Source organism: Epinephelus moara, chromosome 9, assembly GCF_006386435.1.
Source record: "Epinephelus moara isolate mb chromosome 9, YSFRI_EMoa_1.0, whole genome shotgun sequence".
Classification (NCBI taxonomy): Eukaryota; Metazoa; Chordata; class Actinopteri; order Perciformes; family Serranidae; genus Epinephelus; species Epinephelus moara.
The window spans coordinates 34,129,273-34,144,648 of record NC_065514.1 but is presented as its reverse complement, the minus strand read 5'-3'; the positions used below and the strand labels follow the sequence as shown (position 1 = coordinate 34,144,648).

The 15,376-nt window shown below is 41.3% G+C and overlaps 1 protein-coding gene and 1 long non-coding RNA gene across 3 annotated transcripts in view; one reads left to right on the top strand and one right to left on the bottom strand.

Annotated features, from left to right (window-relative positions):
* The window catches only part of LOC126395185 (uncharacterized), a 523,086-nt gene that overhangs the window by 374,393 nt on the left and 133,317 nt on the right, over nt 1-15,376 (bottom strand). The gene's annotated exons all lie outside the window — the stretch shown is intronic.
* pip5kl1 (phosphatidylinositol-4-phosphate 5-kinase-like 1) overlaps nt 14,466-15,376 on the top strand; it is a 106,063-nt gene continuing 105,152 nt past the window's right edge. The window contains exon 1 of the mRNA XM_050052409.1: nt 14,466-14,561. The gene's annotated coding sequence lies outside the window, so the exon portion shown is untranslated. The remainder of the gene's footprint in view (nt 14,562-15,376) is intronic.

The window sequence follows — 15,376 nt, the reverse complement described above, 5'->3', positions numbered from 1 at the left end:
GAAACTGTCAGTGTGTCATTCTGTCAGTCAGTCATTCTGTCTGTCCCATGTTTTTCTACTCACTGACGTGGTCAATCTATGTGAAACTGCACATAGGCATTGAGGATGGGCACAGGTAGAAGGTGACAAAGCTACCAATGGGTATGGACTAGTTATCTTGATTCTTTTTTGTTGTTCAATTATATATGTAAATTTGGGAGTGCTGTTTCCTATTTAAATGACGGTCTTCCTGCACTCAGTATGAGCCTGATGAAGCTGTAAGCGAAACGTGTTGCTCTGCTTTATTAAATCTTGATCCTCTTTCAAAGTCCTGTCTTGTGTGCGGTATGTAGCCACAACTTATGTGTTTTTTTTTTTACACTGTGAATTGACGCTTTGTTCCTTCAACGACAAATGCACATGGTTACGTTTATCCAACACACACACATGGTTGGGTGTAGGCAACAAAAGCACATGGTTGGGTTTAGGAAAAAAGAACTTGGTTTGGCTTTACATTAATGTGGGATGGGAACACTGGCCTCCCGGGTGATAGTAGCTGGTTGGTGGACCCATCAACCCCTCCTGCCCCCCTACTTTGACTTTCGCCTCTTTAACTTGTGGTGTTGTCCTGCCATGTTTCCCCCTGACATTGCCCTGTGCTTTTAAAGAACAATGGTGACTGGCAGGTACCATGCCGATGTGTTTTTGTCTGTGTCTGACGCCGGAAGTCACTGACCAAGCGTCGGTATTTGATGACTTCAAAGTGAGACTGGGTTGATCTCCGGTTAAATGTCTAAACACATATTGGATTGGATTGCAATGAATCATTAATGTTACCCTCAGGATGAATTGTAAAAACTGTGGTGATCCTCTTGTTATTTTTATTTTATCTTGCACCTTCATCAGGTAAAAATTAGAATTTGTCCAATTTAAAGAAAATCTATAGAAAACTAATGACATTTCCATCAGCCTTGGCTGACATTTGCATTTACTGCTAATTAGGAAATGTTTGCAAATGCTAAACTAGAACTTACAAGGCACACCTATGTAGTAATGATGCTGTTTAATCAGCATCTTGATATACTACACCTGTTTGGGGTGGCTGTGGCTCAGAGGGAAACCAAGTTGTCCTCTAATCGGAGAATCGGCGGTTCAATCCCCAGTCCCTCCAGACCGCATTTCAAAGTGTCCTTTGGCAAGATACTGAACCCCAAATTGCTTCCACTGGCTGTTCCATTGGTTTGTGAGTGAATGGTTACTGAGTAATAGGTGACACCTTGTACATCAGCCCCAGCCATTATTGTATATGTGAATGAGTGAACGTGACATGTAGCGTTAATGCGCTTTGAGTGGTCGGAAGACTAGAAAAGTGCTATACAAGTGCAGTCTATTTGGAAAAGAAGAAATGCTGATCAACACAGATTTCAACAAATTTGCAACCAAGGTCACAGAGATGGGGAGGGGCAGGTTGTTGAGGGCTTTGTAGGTGGAGGGAGGAGGAGGGATGCAGGGAGCAGGCGGTGAGGGTGGAGTAAGGGGCAGCATGATGGTCTTAGAGGAGAGGTAGAGTTGAGTGTCATTGGCATAACAGTGACATTGGAGGTCTTTGTGGCGGGGGATCTGTCCAAGTGGTAGCATGTGATGAAGAAAAGGGGACCAAGCGACGCACCCTGGGGCACATCGTGCGTGACAGCAGCTATGGTAGATTTGCAGATGTTGATAGAGATGAATTGATGTCTGTCAGAGAGGTAGGACTGGAACCAAGAGAGGGCAGTGCCACTAATAAGGATGGCTTTGAGGATGTGTTGAGTGTGAAATTGCTGTTGTCAAAAGCAGCACTGAGGTCAAGAAGAATGATGAAGGTGATGAGACCAGAGTCCAAGGATGACATTAAGTTGTTAGTGACTTCCATGAAAGCAGTCTCAGTGCTATGTTTTGAAGGGAAACATAGACTGAAAAGCTCAAAGGGGTCATTGGAGTCAAGGTCAGATGTAAGCTGAGTGGCAATGACTCCATCCACAACTTCTGACAGGAAGGACAGGTTGGAAATGGACTGCTCTACCACTACAGCTGGTAGAGTGGGTTTGTATATTCATCAGAAGATTGGCGGTTCAGATGTAGAAGTATCCTTGGGCAAGATACTGAACCCCAAATTGCTCATGATGGCTGTTCCATCGGTGTGTGAAAGCATGTGAATGCTCACTGAGTAGCAGGTGGCACCCTGTATGGTAGCTTTGGCCACCAGTGTATGAATGTATGTTTTAATGGGTGAATGTCACATGTAGTGTAACAGCTCTTTGAGTGGTTGGAAGTCGGACTACACAAGTGCACTGCAGTCCATTTACCATTTACTGCTAATGATTGGGGGAGTCAGGGTCATTTACCCTCAAACCTTTTATGTGAATTCTGAAGGCATCTTTAGCCTATAGTGTCTTCAAAATTCTAACAATCAAACAAAAAAGTAATTGCTAACAATTCCACGGTGCAAGTGCAAACATTACTTTTGTCCCACTCAACACCTGAAAATGATGACATGAAAATGAGTAAGTGCCTGAAATCTTAACTTACTGCTCTCTGTAGAGTGAACTACTGAGTCCATTTTATAGGGAGTAATACATTAACGAAGGAGTGAGTGATTTCGGATGTAGGCCTTGTAAGAGGTCATTCTGGAAGACCATCAATTCAGTTGGTACACTTTCACCCTCTCACCCATCCTCTTTATCTGCTGCTAGAGAAAGGTCAACTCTTCATCCTGTTTCCTTGTTTGTTCTCTACTTTAAACAAGGAGACGTGATGAATGATAAACTCTCAGACATACCACCAACCTGTCTGCCTGTCTGCAGTCTCTTTGTTTGTTCTCCTCTCCAAATAAGTTCATAGGTTTAAAACAGAATGTCATCAACAGGTTGATGTGAAGCGAATAGCTATTTGTCGACAATACAGTTGTCTGTTTCTATTGATGATCTAGCTTCAGATGGGATCCTCTAAATGTCTGGTTAGATTATTTGATTGTTGGCACAATTCTTCATCCACATTATCCACCACTGATATTGTTAAAGTTCCATATGGTGATACAGATGACAACCTGCTCCTTATGTAGATATAAACAGCTCATTCTAAGGTAACGAAAACACAGTGGTTTTTAGATTCAGGTGATTATACGCAAAAAAAAAAAAAAAAAAATTCATTATATTCTTTTCCACTTCTGCCAATATATCCCCCTAAATCCTTCACATTGGACCTGTAAGGTCTGTTGAGCCAACAATCACAAAAAACCCTGGCGCCTACTGACAGGTGACGCAGGAGGCAGCAGAGTGACCACTGACATCACGTCATCATCTCACATCAGGGGAGAAAATACTGAGATATTTTTAGAATTGTATTTTTTGTTTAATATTTTAATATTGTGAATAAGTGCCATGCACAGACATTTTTGGGGGCAGGTGCTTAACCAAAGAAAGTGCAACCCTCTCATAATTATTAATCAAAAAATTAAGTTATATACAGTAGCACGTTTTACTTACTAACATATTAATTAATCTATTTCAATTCCCATACAGTGATGCAGACAAGAGCATCATTTCATTTAAACATTGCAGGGGACATATATTGAGTTCACTTCTGGTGAATTTTTCTGCATCAGTTTATGGTGGAAATGTATTCATTTGTGTAAAGGAAAACACAAAATTCAGGTGGCAGGTGACAAACTTACAACAAAATAAAAATGTGATTGTAATACAGTATAGGCTAAGACTGTTAGCCATTCTGTATTGCTTTCATATATTTATTCTCCGGTAAATCGACATTTCTCATTTACTGTTAAACATGCTGAGTCAACACATCTTACTATGTAGAAATGACTTACTGTTTTCTGCAGTGAGGTTTAAATGGTTCTGGATGTACATAGTAGAACTGAGGATGAGGATGATTTCTACTTTAGATATGAAATTAACAGAGTGCTGAAGGCAAGAGTCTTTTGGGGGGTGGGGGGTGTCTGCCTTAAATGCAGGGCTTATTTCATATTTCCTCTTGTTGTTACTTTCCCATCAGAACCCTTTAATTCAACCTGCCATGCAGTCAAATGTTGCTTCATTTAAAATATAATTCACGTTTTTAAAATTTAATCCACTGCCTAAGAATTTGTAAACAGTGAAGTCTGTATAAGAGAAATCTGCTGTGATTTCATTAAATAGTCACATATGAATTCATATAATTATCTTCTCAATAAACTTTAAATAGCCTATTCTTAAAGGATCCCAGAGAACACACGTCTGCAGTGGCTTCAGCTCCGTGCTCCTTCTCTCCTCCTCTGCTCTCTTTGTGCAAAGTGTGTGCCGCACCAAACCGCATGTCAGATTTGTTTAAATGAATTATCAGAGGTGTGCTGTATAAGACTTAGACCTTACTTTAGGTTAAGGTTGGTCTCTAAAGACAAGCGGAAGTGGAAAATTATTTCGGTGTCTGTCTCTGCTCGCACTGGGGAAGTAGTGAACCCAAATCTGCCACAGACTTGGAGGGAGACGTTTTTTATTTTACGCCAGACTAGCTTTCTTGTTAAATTAGACTGGCTGTTTTGAGAAGTTTTAATAGTAGTTTAATCTCACAACAGTGACAAACAATGTAGAGGCTTAAGGCAAACATTATCTTTACCTGGCTGTCCATGAAGGCAGGTCAGGGAGACATGGATGCTGCTCTGCAGAGTGCCTGATTTACGTTCATTAAGTTGGCTGTCACAACAAGGGACGTTAAAGAGGAAGGGGCAGGGGCTCTTGCAGTCTTGCAGAATTAAAACTCAAATGCAGGTGTCGGGCATACGACACACACATTTAATTGAGAATTCATGTCATGGGCAAAAATTGAAAAATTAAAATATGAAATATGGAAAAGAAATAGAAAAAAAGTCTTGCAAAAGGGGCACTTATCTAGACAGAGGGCAAAAGGGCAGGTGCTTGAGCACCACCTGGGGTCTATCTGTGCATGTGTCTGATGTATGTGATGACGATGTGTCTCAGCTCAAACAGAGGCAAAAGAACCAGGGAGTGAATAACAACATCAAACTGAGCTGGAAGAGGCAGCCAGGTAAAAGAGTCTTCCACAAGGAGGAGAAGAAAACAAAGAAGAAGACCAAAAAGGATGAGCTTTAAGGCAGAAGTGCTGTGTCATCATCAGAAAAAAAGTATTCTTCTCTCAGAGTCCTCGTATAATGGGTCAGAATAGATTACTCAGTTAGTCACAACTATTTTGATCATCAATTTATCCTTGTAGTCATTCTCAAAGCTGGCTCCAGCTTTTCTTTTTCATATATGATTGCTACGTCCCCGTTTGAGCCCAGGGGATGAGGGGAGTAACATAGAGAGAGGAGAGCAGGTCAACATTAACTTAACAATGATTTATTTATAAAACAGAATATAACGAAAACGTTAAGCTTGCTGCTCCAACCGAGTAGCTGGACCACCTATAACACACAAGCAAAGAAATGTAAGTTTGGGCCAACAAAACTGCAAGTGGAAAACAACACCCTCCCTTCCACACCAGAGGAATACCCATAGGTCGTTAAACGTGAAAAAAGACAACACACACCACACACAGCTCTGCTGTCACGGCCCACTGAACCCCCGGTCGCAGCCACTCCTTCCGCTTTAATGCTCCCCCATTACAAGTGGCTTCAGGTGTGCTTAACCACTAATAATGAGGGAGAGGCAGGAAAAAAAAGGGAAGGGGACAAAAAGAACAACACAGGCCAGTGGCCGTAACACTCCCTCCCTTAAATACAAACGTATAGTTTAATTCCACCTATACTAAAATAATACTGTCTCATTTACACTACAGTTTTACTTCACATTAAATACACAAATCACAATTTTCACCTATTCCTTGAACACGTGAGCAGCAAACATTTTAGTACACCTCTTACAAAAAAAATTGCCACTCACTAATAACAGTGAGGGTTGTCACCTCATCTACGGGACAGTGCGTCGGCTACTACGTTGTCTGCTCCTCTCTTGTGCCTGATCTCAGTGTTTTACCCCTGTGCCAGTAGAGCCCAACGCATCAACCGCTGGTTGTGATTGTACATCTGGGCTAGGAAAACCAGAGGATTGTGTTCAGTGAAAACAACTGGGACTGAACTGGAGCCAACATATACATCAAAATACTGCAGGGCGAGTTAAAAAAAAAAGAAAAGAAAAAAAAAAGGAAGGGGACAAAAAGACAAACAACAACACAGGCCAGCGGCCGTAACAATGATCATGAAATTAATATCTCAAACTGTTGGTTCATTAACAACAGGACGTGTTGGAAATTAAAACAAGCTTTTTCACTATTTTCTGACATTTTATAAAGTAGATTACATACAGTAAAAAAAGATACTTTAAGACTGAATAGTTAATACTAGATACTTTAAGATTTGACAAAATATATTCTCAGTGTATCAAGATTATCTCCCCACCCAGTAGTTATATCATAACTATGGGAATTACCCCCATCTGAGGTAATTTATGTGGAAAATTAATAATCTTTAAGGCACACCGCTTTACATGGCCCCACCTTGCACATGCACCTACTGATTCATTGATTTCCACCTGTCGGAGTCGACGTGAGAGCAGTAAGAAAAGAGAGGTGGTCGGGGAGATCTGACACCGCTTCGGCAGAGCTGTGGCCGACCTGTTCACAACCAGGGACAATGCCCGTTGCCCACAGTTCTTTTCCTAGGCGTCAATGCCATGGCACACCAGCGACCACTAGGCCTGCTGTATGCATTTTCCCCGTTAGCTCTCCTCCCGTATCTGCTGCAGAGAGTTCGGAAGGAGGAAGTGCAGCTGATCCTGGGGCCTCTCCTGGCCGGGAGGCCATGGGAGTTCCCTGTCCAGCGGGACCTTCTGAGTCAGGTGCAGGGGGCCCTGCTCCATCCCACAGGGGCTCAAACTTTGGGCCTGGCCCTTGAGAGGGCCAGTCGGCTAGGCTTAGGACTTGCCCAGTCTGTGGTTCAGACCATGCAGAGTGCTCGGGCACCGTCAATGAGGGCTGCATACTCTGGTACCTGCAAGGGCTGCTTGGGGCAGGAAAATCACCTTCAACCCTAAGAGGCATGGTGGCAGCTATCAAGGCTACTCGTACAGGGGATTATAGGCTTGCAGATGGTGACTGCAGCCTCATCTCTCAGTTCCTGAAGGGTGTGCAGAGGCTTACACTGCCCACCAGGAGTCCGGCCATCCCACCGTGGGAACCTGGGTCAGGTGTTGGCTGCCCTGCAGCAGGAACCTTTTGAGCCTCTGGAGTCAGTCAGCATTTTAGTGGCTGTCTCTTAAAGTTGTTTTTCTCTTGGCAGTGAGAAAGCCAAAAGAGTGGGGGAACTGCACGCTCTGTCAGTGGATAAGAGCTGTTGTTTCCTGACAGATGACACTGGGGACATGTTGCGTCCAAACCCTGCATTCCTGCTAAAGCTACTCACAGACTGTCGACTGTCAGTTCGTGGAGTTGCGACCCTACAACCCCTCCCAGGAGGGTAATGAGTTAAATCTCTGTCCTGTTAGAGCCCTGGAGGTCTATGTCCGGCGCACTGCAGCATTTAGAAAGACAGACCAACTCTTTGTCTGCTTTAAGGCCCAGTGCCAGGACCATCTGATGACGAAGGCTAGGCTGTCTCATTGGGTCGCGGAGACAATTCAGCAGGCTTACAGAGGGGTGGGCATGCCAGTACTGGTGGGTGCGCTGGCACACTCAACACAAGGTGTAGCTACCTTGTGGGCCAGATTTTACTGCCTGAAGGTGGCTGCTGGCACCTCCTTTGGGGAGCATGTCCTGAGTACCACCACACAGTAGGCCATGTAAATAATCAATCAATCAATCAATCAATCAATCAATCAATCAATCAATCAATCAATCAATCAATCAATCAATCAATTTTATTTATAAAGCCCAATATCACAAATCACAATTTGCCTCAGAGGGCTTTACAGCATACGACCTCCCTCTGTCCTTTGGACCCTCACAGTGGATAAGGAAAAACTCCCCAAAAAAACCTTTAACAGGAAAAAAAGAATGGTAGAAACTCAGGAAGAGCAACTGAGGAAGGATCCCTCTTCCAGGACGGACAGACGGGCAATAGATGTCGCACAAAACAGAGCAACATGATAAATTTACAGTAATCTGTATGACACAATGAGACATAAAGAGAGACAGAGACAGAGACAGAGACAGAGAGAGATGCAGGGCAGACTGTAATGATAATAGCTTACAATAACATTAATTAAGTAATAGTATCATAATGATAATAACAGTAATTGTGGTACAATATGTTTCAAGTATATATTAATATATGATAGTATAGCGCTGTGTCTTAAAGGGTTCCCATAGTTATGATATAACTACTGGGTGGGGAGATAATCTCGATGCGATAGAGAACGTTTGGTTACGTTGAAACCCTGGTTCTCTGAGTGAGGAGATTATCTCCCCAGGCTCAAGACCGCTTGGTACCAGTTCCAATCCTTGTAATCAGTGGGTGCATCTGCAAGGTCAGGCTTTTATAGCCTGGCGCATGCCAGTCATGTAAGTGGTGTGTCTTAAAGATTATACATTTTCCACGTTGATTACCCCAGATGGGGATAATTCCCATAGTTATGATATAACTACTGGGTGGGGAGGTAATCTACTCACTCAGAGAACCAAGGTTACAAAGTAACCAAACGATTTGACTGGAGGAAACGCCACTGAACAAAATTCATGATAACAATGTCTTCATTTGGGAGTAATATTCTGTCTTAAATGATATGTTGTCTCCCTGTAATGTGTCAGAATATATTCAAATGAGTTATACATGAAATAATTATACGGTATGTATTATGCTGTCAGCTTTTTAGGGATGCAAACCTAAAGCAATTTCCCTTACATTATTTATCTGACTTTTTTATGTTAGTGTTACATTTTCCAAGCAATATTGGTTCCAGCCTTTCATATGAAGATTTTACACTTTTCTTTGTCATATGTGATCATGAATATCTTTGAGCTTTAGACTGTTGGTAAATTAAAAGAAGTCATTTGAATATATCTGTTTAAGTTGTGTGAAATTACATTTTTTCTTTAGCATTTTCACTAGTTTCTGACATTTTACAGATTAGATAAGTCTGGATGTAAGATACTGTTAAATAACATACTTAAAGATGAGATTTGACTGAAGGAAAGTCCGGTGAAAAACACCTTAAAAAAAATCTTTAGTCTTTTTTTTAAATCCATCTTGATATTGCATCCCGTAAATGTGGTGTTGTCTCCTTGTAACCTGCCTGAAATTCAAGAGACTTAATTGTTTTGGAAATAATCCAAATATGAAGGAACTTTTTAGAGTGAAGACATATTGTGTCTTCATACTGAGTGCAGAGTCAGCTGTTCTGTCTTTTTCAAAACATACATGCCATATGTCCTTTACAGTTTTGAATATCATGTAATAAACTGATGGCACTTTTAAGGTAATAATCCATCAAAGCTTACAACAAAGCTGTTTTTGTTCAAACAGAACAGTAATTTTGGTTTAATTGATGACTCAATATAAATATAAAAAACACCAGGTAAAATAAATAACCTTCTTTGGTAGAAATACAAAGATGATGTTGTTACTAAGTCAAAATAACCATGTCTTATTATGGGCCAATAATTTAACAGAAATACAAAAATAACACTTCCAGTGGGTTAAAAAAATGACACTTTCTTGGTTTGATTAATGACCCAAAATAAAGATTAAAAATAACAAGCACTGGTAGAGGTAATCAGCCTTTTTGTTGGGTATTGGCAGTCTCCTCCCTCTTCCCTCATTTTTCTAGTGTTTTCCCCTCTCCCTAGTGTTTCTTGTCTGTCTCTCTCCCCTGTCTGTTAGTCTCTCCGTTGCTGCAGGGCATGGCTGGTCACGCTCCCTTTTTTAATTTATGACCCAAACGAAAAGAAATGACATTATTACTGGGTCAAAAAACAAACAAACAAAAACAACAACAACACACGTTTGTTTAGCGAAATAACCCAATGGAAATACCACACTCCCACACACACTCTGTGTGTGTGGGGGGTGGGGGTGCCTGGTGACACAGCGGTTTTCCTGGGTACCGTACCAACTGTACCAAGTACTGGGTCACTGCTACATTGACCGAGCACTGGGTACCTCAGTTGACCCACATTGGGTTTCCAGTGTGTATTGGCCTAAGGATTAATGAAAGCAACACTCTCATTTCTGTCTGTTATATGACAGGTCATGTTTACCTGAGCCAGCATTTGCCTTAGTTCTTTAGCCACCTTGGATCATACTTCAGTAATGGAGAGGTCAAGTTGGACCTGAACAGAATGAATTACTTTAATGTTATCGAATACAACAAACACTTTTGAACAGTGTTGGGCAGTAATGTGTTACAATATTACATCTCCAGTTACGAGTAGTGTAACTAATTACAAATAAAATTTCAGTAATAATATTACAGTTACCCCAAAACCAAATAACTAGTTACAACTAGTTTATTACCCCACTGACTTGACATACAACATCAAATTAGTGGAATCACCAAGCTAGTTTGGAAGGTAGAAAATCTTATCTTAAGTGGTTGGAAAATTCAAATTACTTTGATTTTGTCAAGAGGAAAGAAGATGAGAACCCAGTTGCAGATAGTGGTACTGAAACTCTTTCCCCTGTGAAAAACATGTCCTCGACCCTCGGTTTGAAACACCTACTACAACTGACAGCACATTGTGAAGCTCCAGGAAATGAAGCTCTGCCTAAAGTTCAGTCAGGAAGACAATACTTTTTCATGCTTAAGCTGTAACTTTCTTCCTCATCCTGCCAGTCACTCCTTGCACACATGCTTACTCTCTATCTCTAGCTGTCAGTGTTTGGGGCTGTCAGTGGCGTATTCAGCTGTTCTACAGCTGATTCACAATCAACCAATAGCACAGTGACACACATAAAAGTGGAAACATATGCATGAAACCTGAATAAAGGGATCTGTGTGATTTTAGGGACATTTACATTGGTGTGTCTTCACAAATAAAACGATCAAAGTCAACCACGCCCTTCCTCGCACTGGAAACTGGGGCACACAACGTGTTACCAGGATACCAAAGCAGCAAATAACCTTGATGTTTCACTTGCTGTGCCAACATGAACATCGAACCTTTTGTGTTTATTTAGCAGCAGCTTAGAGAAATTTGAACTGGTGTTGTGTGATAAAGGACTTCAACGGTGATAGTAAAAACATCTTGATTGGACTGGGCTACTTTTTGACAATGTCTTATTTGTTGTTCTTCTGTTATTGTATTCATTTTCTTATTTACAAGGAAAAAATAATGAAAGAAAATGGAAAATAACAAAATTAAAAAAACACACAGGTTAAAAGATCTAGTTAAGCAGACTTCTCAATGTCTATGTTAATTAGGGCTGGATGATGGTTCATTGTTTTGTCAGTGTAATATATAGATAATAGTTTACCATACTGCAATATAATGAGTATATTTTAATTCTATTTTATATACCTTGTCGACAAAGTAGTATAAGAATGTAATCTAATGTCTTGGACCATCCATCTCTAATGTAACTGTAAGGAAAATTCCCTGAAAGGTCTTAAATGTGTCCCACAATTCCCTGTGCTGAGTTTGCATGTTCTCCTTGTGTCAGTGTGGGTTTTCACCAGGTACTCCAGCTATCCCACAGTCCAAAGATATGCAGGCTAGCTTAATTGGTAACTTTAAATTGGCCATAGGCGCGAATGTAAGTGTAAATGGTTGTCTGTCTCTATGTGTCAGTCCTGTGATAGTCTGGCGACCTGTCCAGGGCGTACCCCACCCCTCGCCAAATGTCAGCTTGGATAGGCCTAAATTAGCTACCGTATTGTATTTTGTCACATGATCAAACAGAGACTTGACATTAGGTGACATCAACATCATCAACATACATGTTACCCAACAATCATCATTGCATACCTGTATGTGACAAAAATATAAAAGAAAATAAGAAATTATTCATTTAATTGAACAGTTTATATACTGTAAAACCTAAATTAGTAGCCTGGCCTTTTATTGTCCTAAATCACAGAACTAAACAGGCTTGTATTTGGGACAGGTGTCTGTATGGGACAGGCCTTTAATTCCTTTTACATAAAACTATTGCACAGCAAAGGTGGGAAATACCATCAAATTGTTTATTTGAACCAGTGTGAATATTAGTTGTATAAAAGTTAGACTTCGAATAACATATCAGCTATGGGTTATAGGGCTGCCAACTTTTCAAAAAACCTTGGAATGAGATTCAGCTAGGCTGACCACAATTTTGTTGTTTAGGCCTACACATCAATACCTAATTATTACCTATTAATATCACAGACAATTATGTTTTAATACTTCATTTTTTCTTTTCTTTACCAAATACAACAGGTAACCACAAAACCTTAATTTACCATAATGTGGCCTATTAAACATGTCTCTTTATTTATATTAAAAAATAAATGTTGTGTCGATATTAATATAAATTTGTCATGAATCATGTTTCTAATTTGCTGTGTTTTACATCATTTTAGTGTGGTGACTACCAAATAAACTCATAAGTGCAATTCCAATCACATAATTTCAATCACATAAACAAACAATGGCTCGATTCTGCTAAATATGTTAATCAATGAGCATATGCTCAGTTAGCGCCCAAAATCTATGACAACGAAATTTTTCGCCTATCTACTGCTTGCTCTGCCCAGCTGCTTGAAAGGATGGCTGCTACAGCAATAGGCTACTATTTTAATTTAGTTGCTAACATAAAGTACTCTTTGCTGCTAATTTAGCAATTTTGACATTTACAAAGCTCTCCAAATGCTACATGCTCTCACAACACACACAAGAAACTAAATGTAAATTTTTCTTTTTTTTTAAGATTATATCTTGGGTCTTTTTTGCCTTTAATGGATATGAAGAGTGAAATGGGGAGAGAAAGACTGGGGGAATGACATGCAGTAAATGGTTGCAAGCAGGACTACATCAGCTCAGTAGGCCTATATGGGGCACCGGCACTATCCACTATGCTGCCAACGATCCTACATGTAGTGATCAAAAGTTAAGGACTAACTACTTCACAACAAACATGCCAGCATACCTGGAGGTGAGACATGCAAGACTTGAAATATTTCTAATTTTTAAAAAATTTTTTTATATACTTTATTAATCCCCCTGAGGGGAAATTCAATTTTTTCACTCCGTTGTCGTTAACACACAGGTCCGAAATACACACACACATGCACAAACAGGACCTATACATGCACAAAGTGGAGAGATGGTGCCTTGGTCGGGCGCCCCGAGCAGTTGGGGGTTCAGTACCTTGCTCAAGGGCACCCCAGCGGTGCCCAGGAGATGAACTGGCACCTCTCCAGCCACCAGTCCACGCTCTGCATTTGGTCTGGACGGGGACTTGAACCGGAGACTTGAACTGGCGACCCTCCAGTTCCCATCCCAGGTCCCTATGGATGGAGCTACTGCCGCCCTTCCTCTTCTTACTAGCAGGAGGGCATAATTCATCATTTTAAGTAGTAGTAGCCTAGTTATGTAAGGTAGCGCCACCTACCGTACAGGAGTGGAATGACTACCAGCACCAGCTACACAGGTGTAGCTAGTTCCAATGCCCCATCCCCACCCTAAGGGCCCCTGTGCAACCGCACTGCCTGCACTGCACACAGGGTGCTTTTGCCTCCCTTGTTTTTAGATGTCATTATTCACACTGGTGCTCCAGTATTTGCCTATTCTTGTTGCCTTGCCCATCATATGATAATTTTAGGCCTATAGTTAACTTCTGGTTACAAACCCATGGGTGTCAGTACGAAAGCACAATGCATTCACTTGAGAAAAAAAACAAACATTCTGCCTCATTTTTTTTTTTAAGAATCTCAGAATTATGAGAAATGTTTTCATTGTTTTTCTGAGGAAACACCATTATTATCTAGTTTATTTAGAAAAACAGGGAAATTATTTTTTTCTCAGGTGAATGCATTATGCTTATGATGGGAGGAACTTTACTGTGGCTGATTTTATTAAGTGCTGGGAGAGGAGCCAAAGTTTTCTGAGATGTAATGTTATACGTGAGAAGTTATGTTTCTAGTCTGACAAGTGTTTGATCACTGCATTGGTGTATCTGCTGCTGCTGCTGCTGCTGCTGCTGCTTCCAGGAGACAGGATGGATCTGCAGCCCAGATAGCTGGACCACAGCCATGACTCCGGTGAGTCAGCAGGGTGGCATCATCCCAACAAACTCATATGATATAGACCTAAATGTTTCAGGTTGTATTATTTAACCCTTTATTAATGTATTAATTCAATGTATCGATGTGGATAGTTTTTTCTCGGTCATAATTCCCTGCAGATGATTTTATTGGGTGAACAGGGTGCAGAGTGCAGTTCAGCTGGCAGTCAGCGACAGTGTATGGGTGTGACCGCAGGGTAGGCTGCTGAGCGAGGCTGCGCCCGATGTCATCACACAGTCAGTCTGCGCGGTGACATGTGACACATACATAGAAACAGACCGAGCCGAGCGGACACACGCCGACCTCTTCTTCTCTGCGTCTCCGAGCCACACCGAGGCAAGTAAAACGCTTCATGACAACTTTTATACACAGCAGTAGCTACATTTGATAAGTTGTTGTTAGTCCGTTAGAGCTTGAATAATGCTTTAGTTTTCCCCATCACTGCTACGTAGCCTAAAAGAGTTCAACATCGAACTGCATGCGTCCTTTTATAAATCTTGCTTTTAGCTCAGAGAGTTTCTGATATTTAACAGTTAGGTCCGCATGTGGTTTGGGTTGTCATTAAACAGAATCTAAGCATTAATCCTTATCAGCTATAGGAGGCAGCTCACCACGCTCCCATGTAAAACTGAAGCTTCCCCTCTGAAATAATCACTACTGTCTTGTCGACTGACTAATACATCTAGTGAATCATGCCACATTGTGATAGGCTATAGCTCCGTAGCACATCATTATCCTAAAGTGATGAAACCATGATAAACACTCGGTCATCATGACTCTGTCTTAAATGAACCAGTTGTGATGGATATCTTGAGTAAAGGTGTATGAACTATTTTTCCCATGTGCAGTGGCGGGTAAAGAGATGAGGGGCCTGAGTGACCTTTATTAAACCTGTGGTCCAGGACTTGAAAAGACAGCCTTTGTGCTGGTTGTAAACAAGCTGCATACTCAGCAGCACTGGTTTGACACGTATGCTATGTGAAGGGGATGGTGTCGACAGGACAACATGTTATTGGACCTGATGTCAAACAGCCAGGTTGAAAAAAATGTCACAATTGTATTTTTTCAAATAGGTGACATCATGTTCAGTGCCCCCCCCCCCCCCCCCCCCCCCCCCCCCCCCCCCCCCCCCGCCCCCCCCCCCCCCCCCC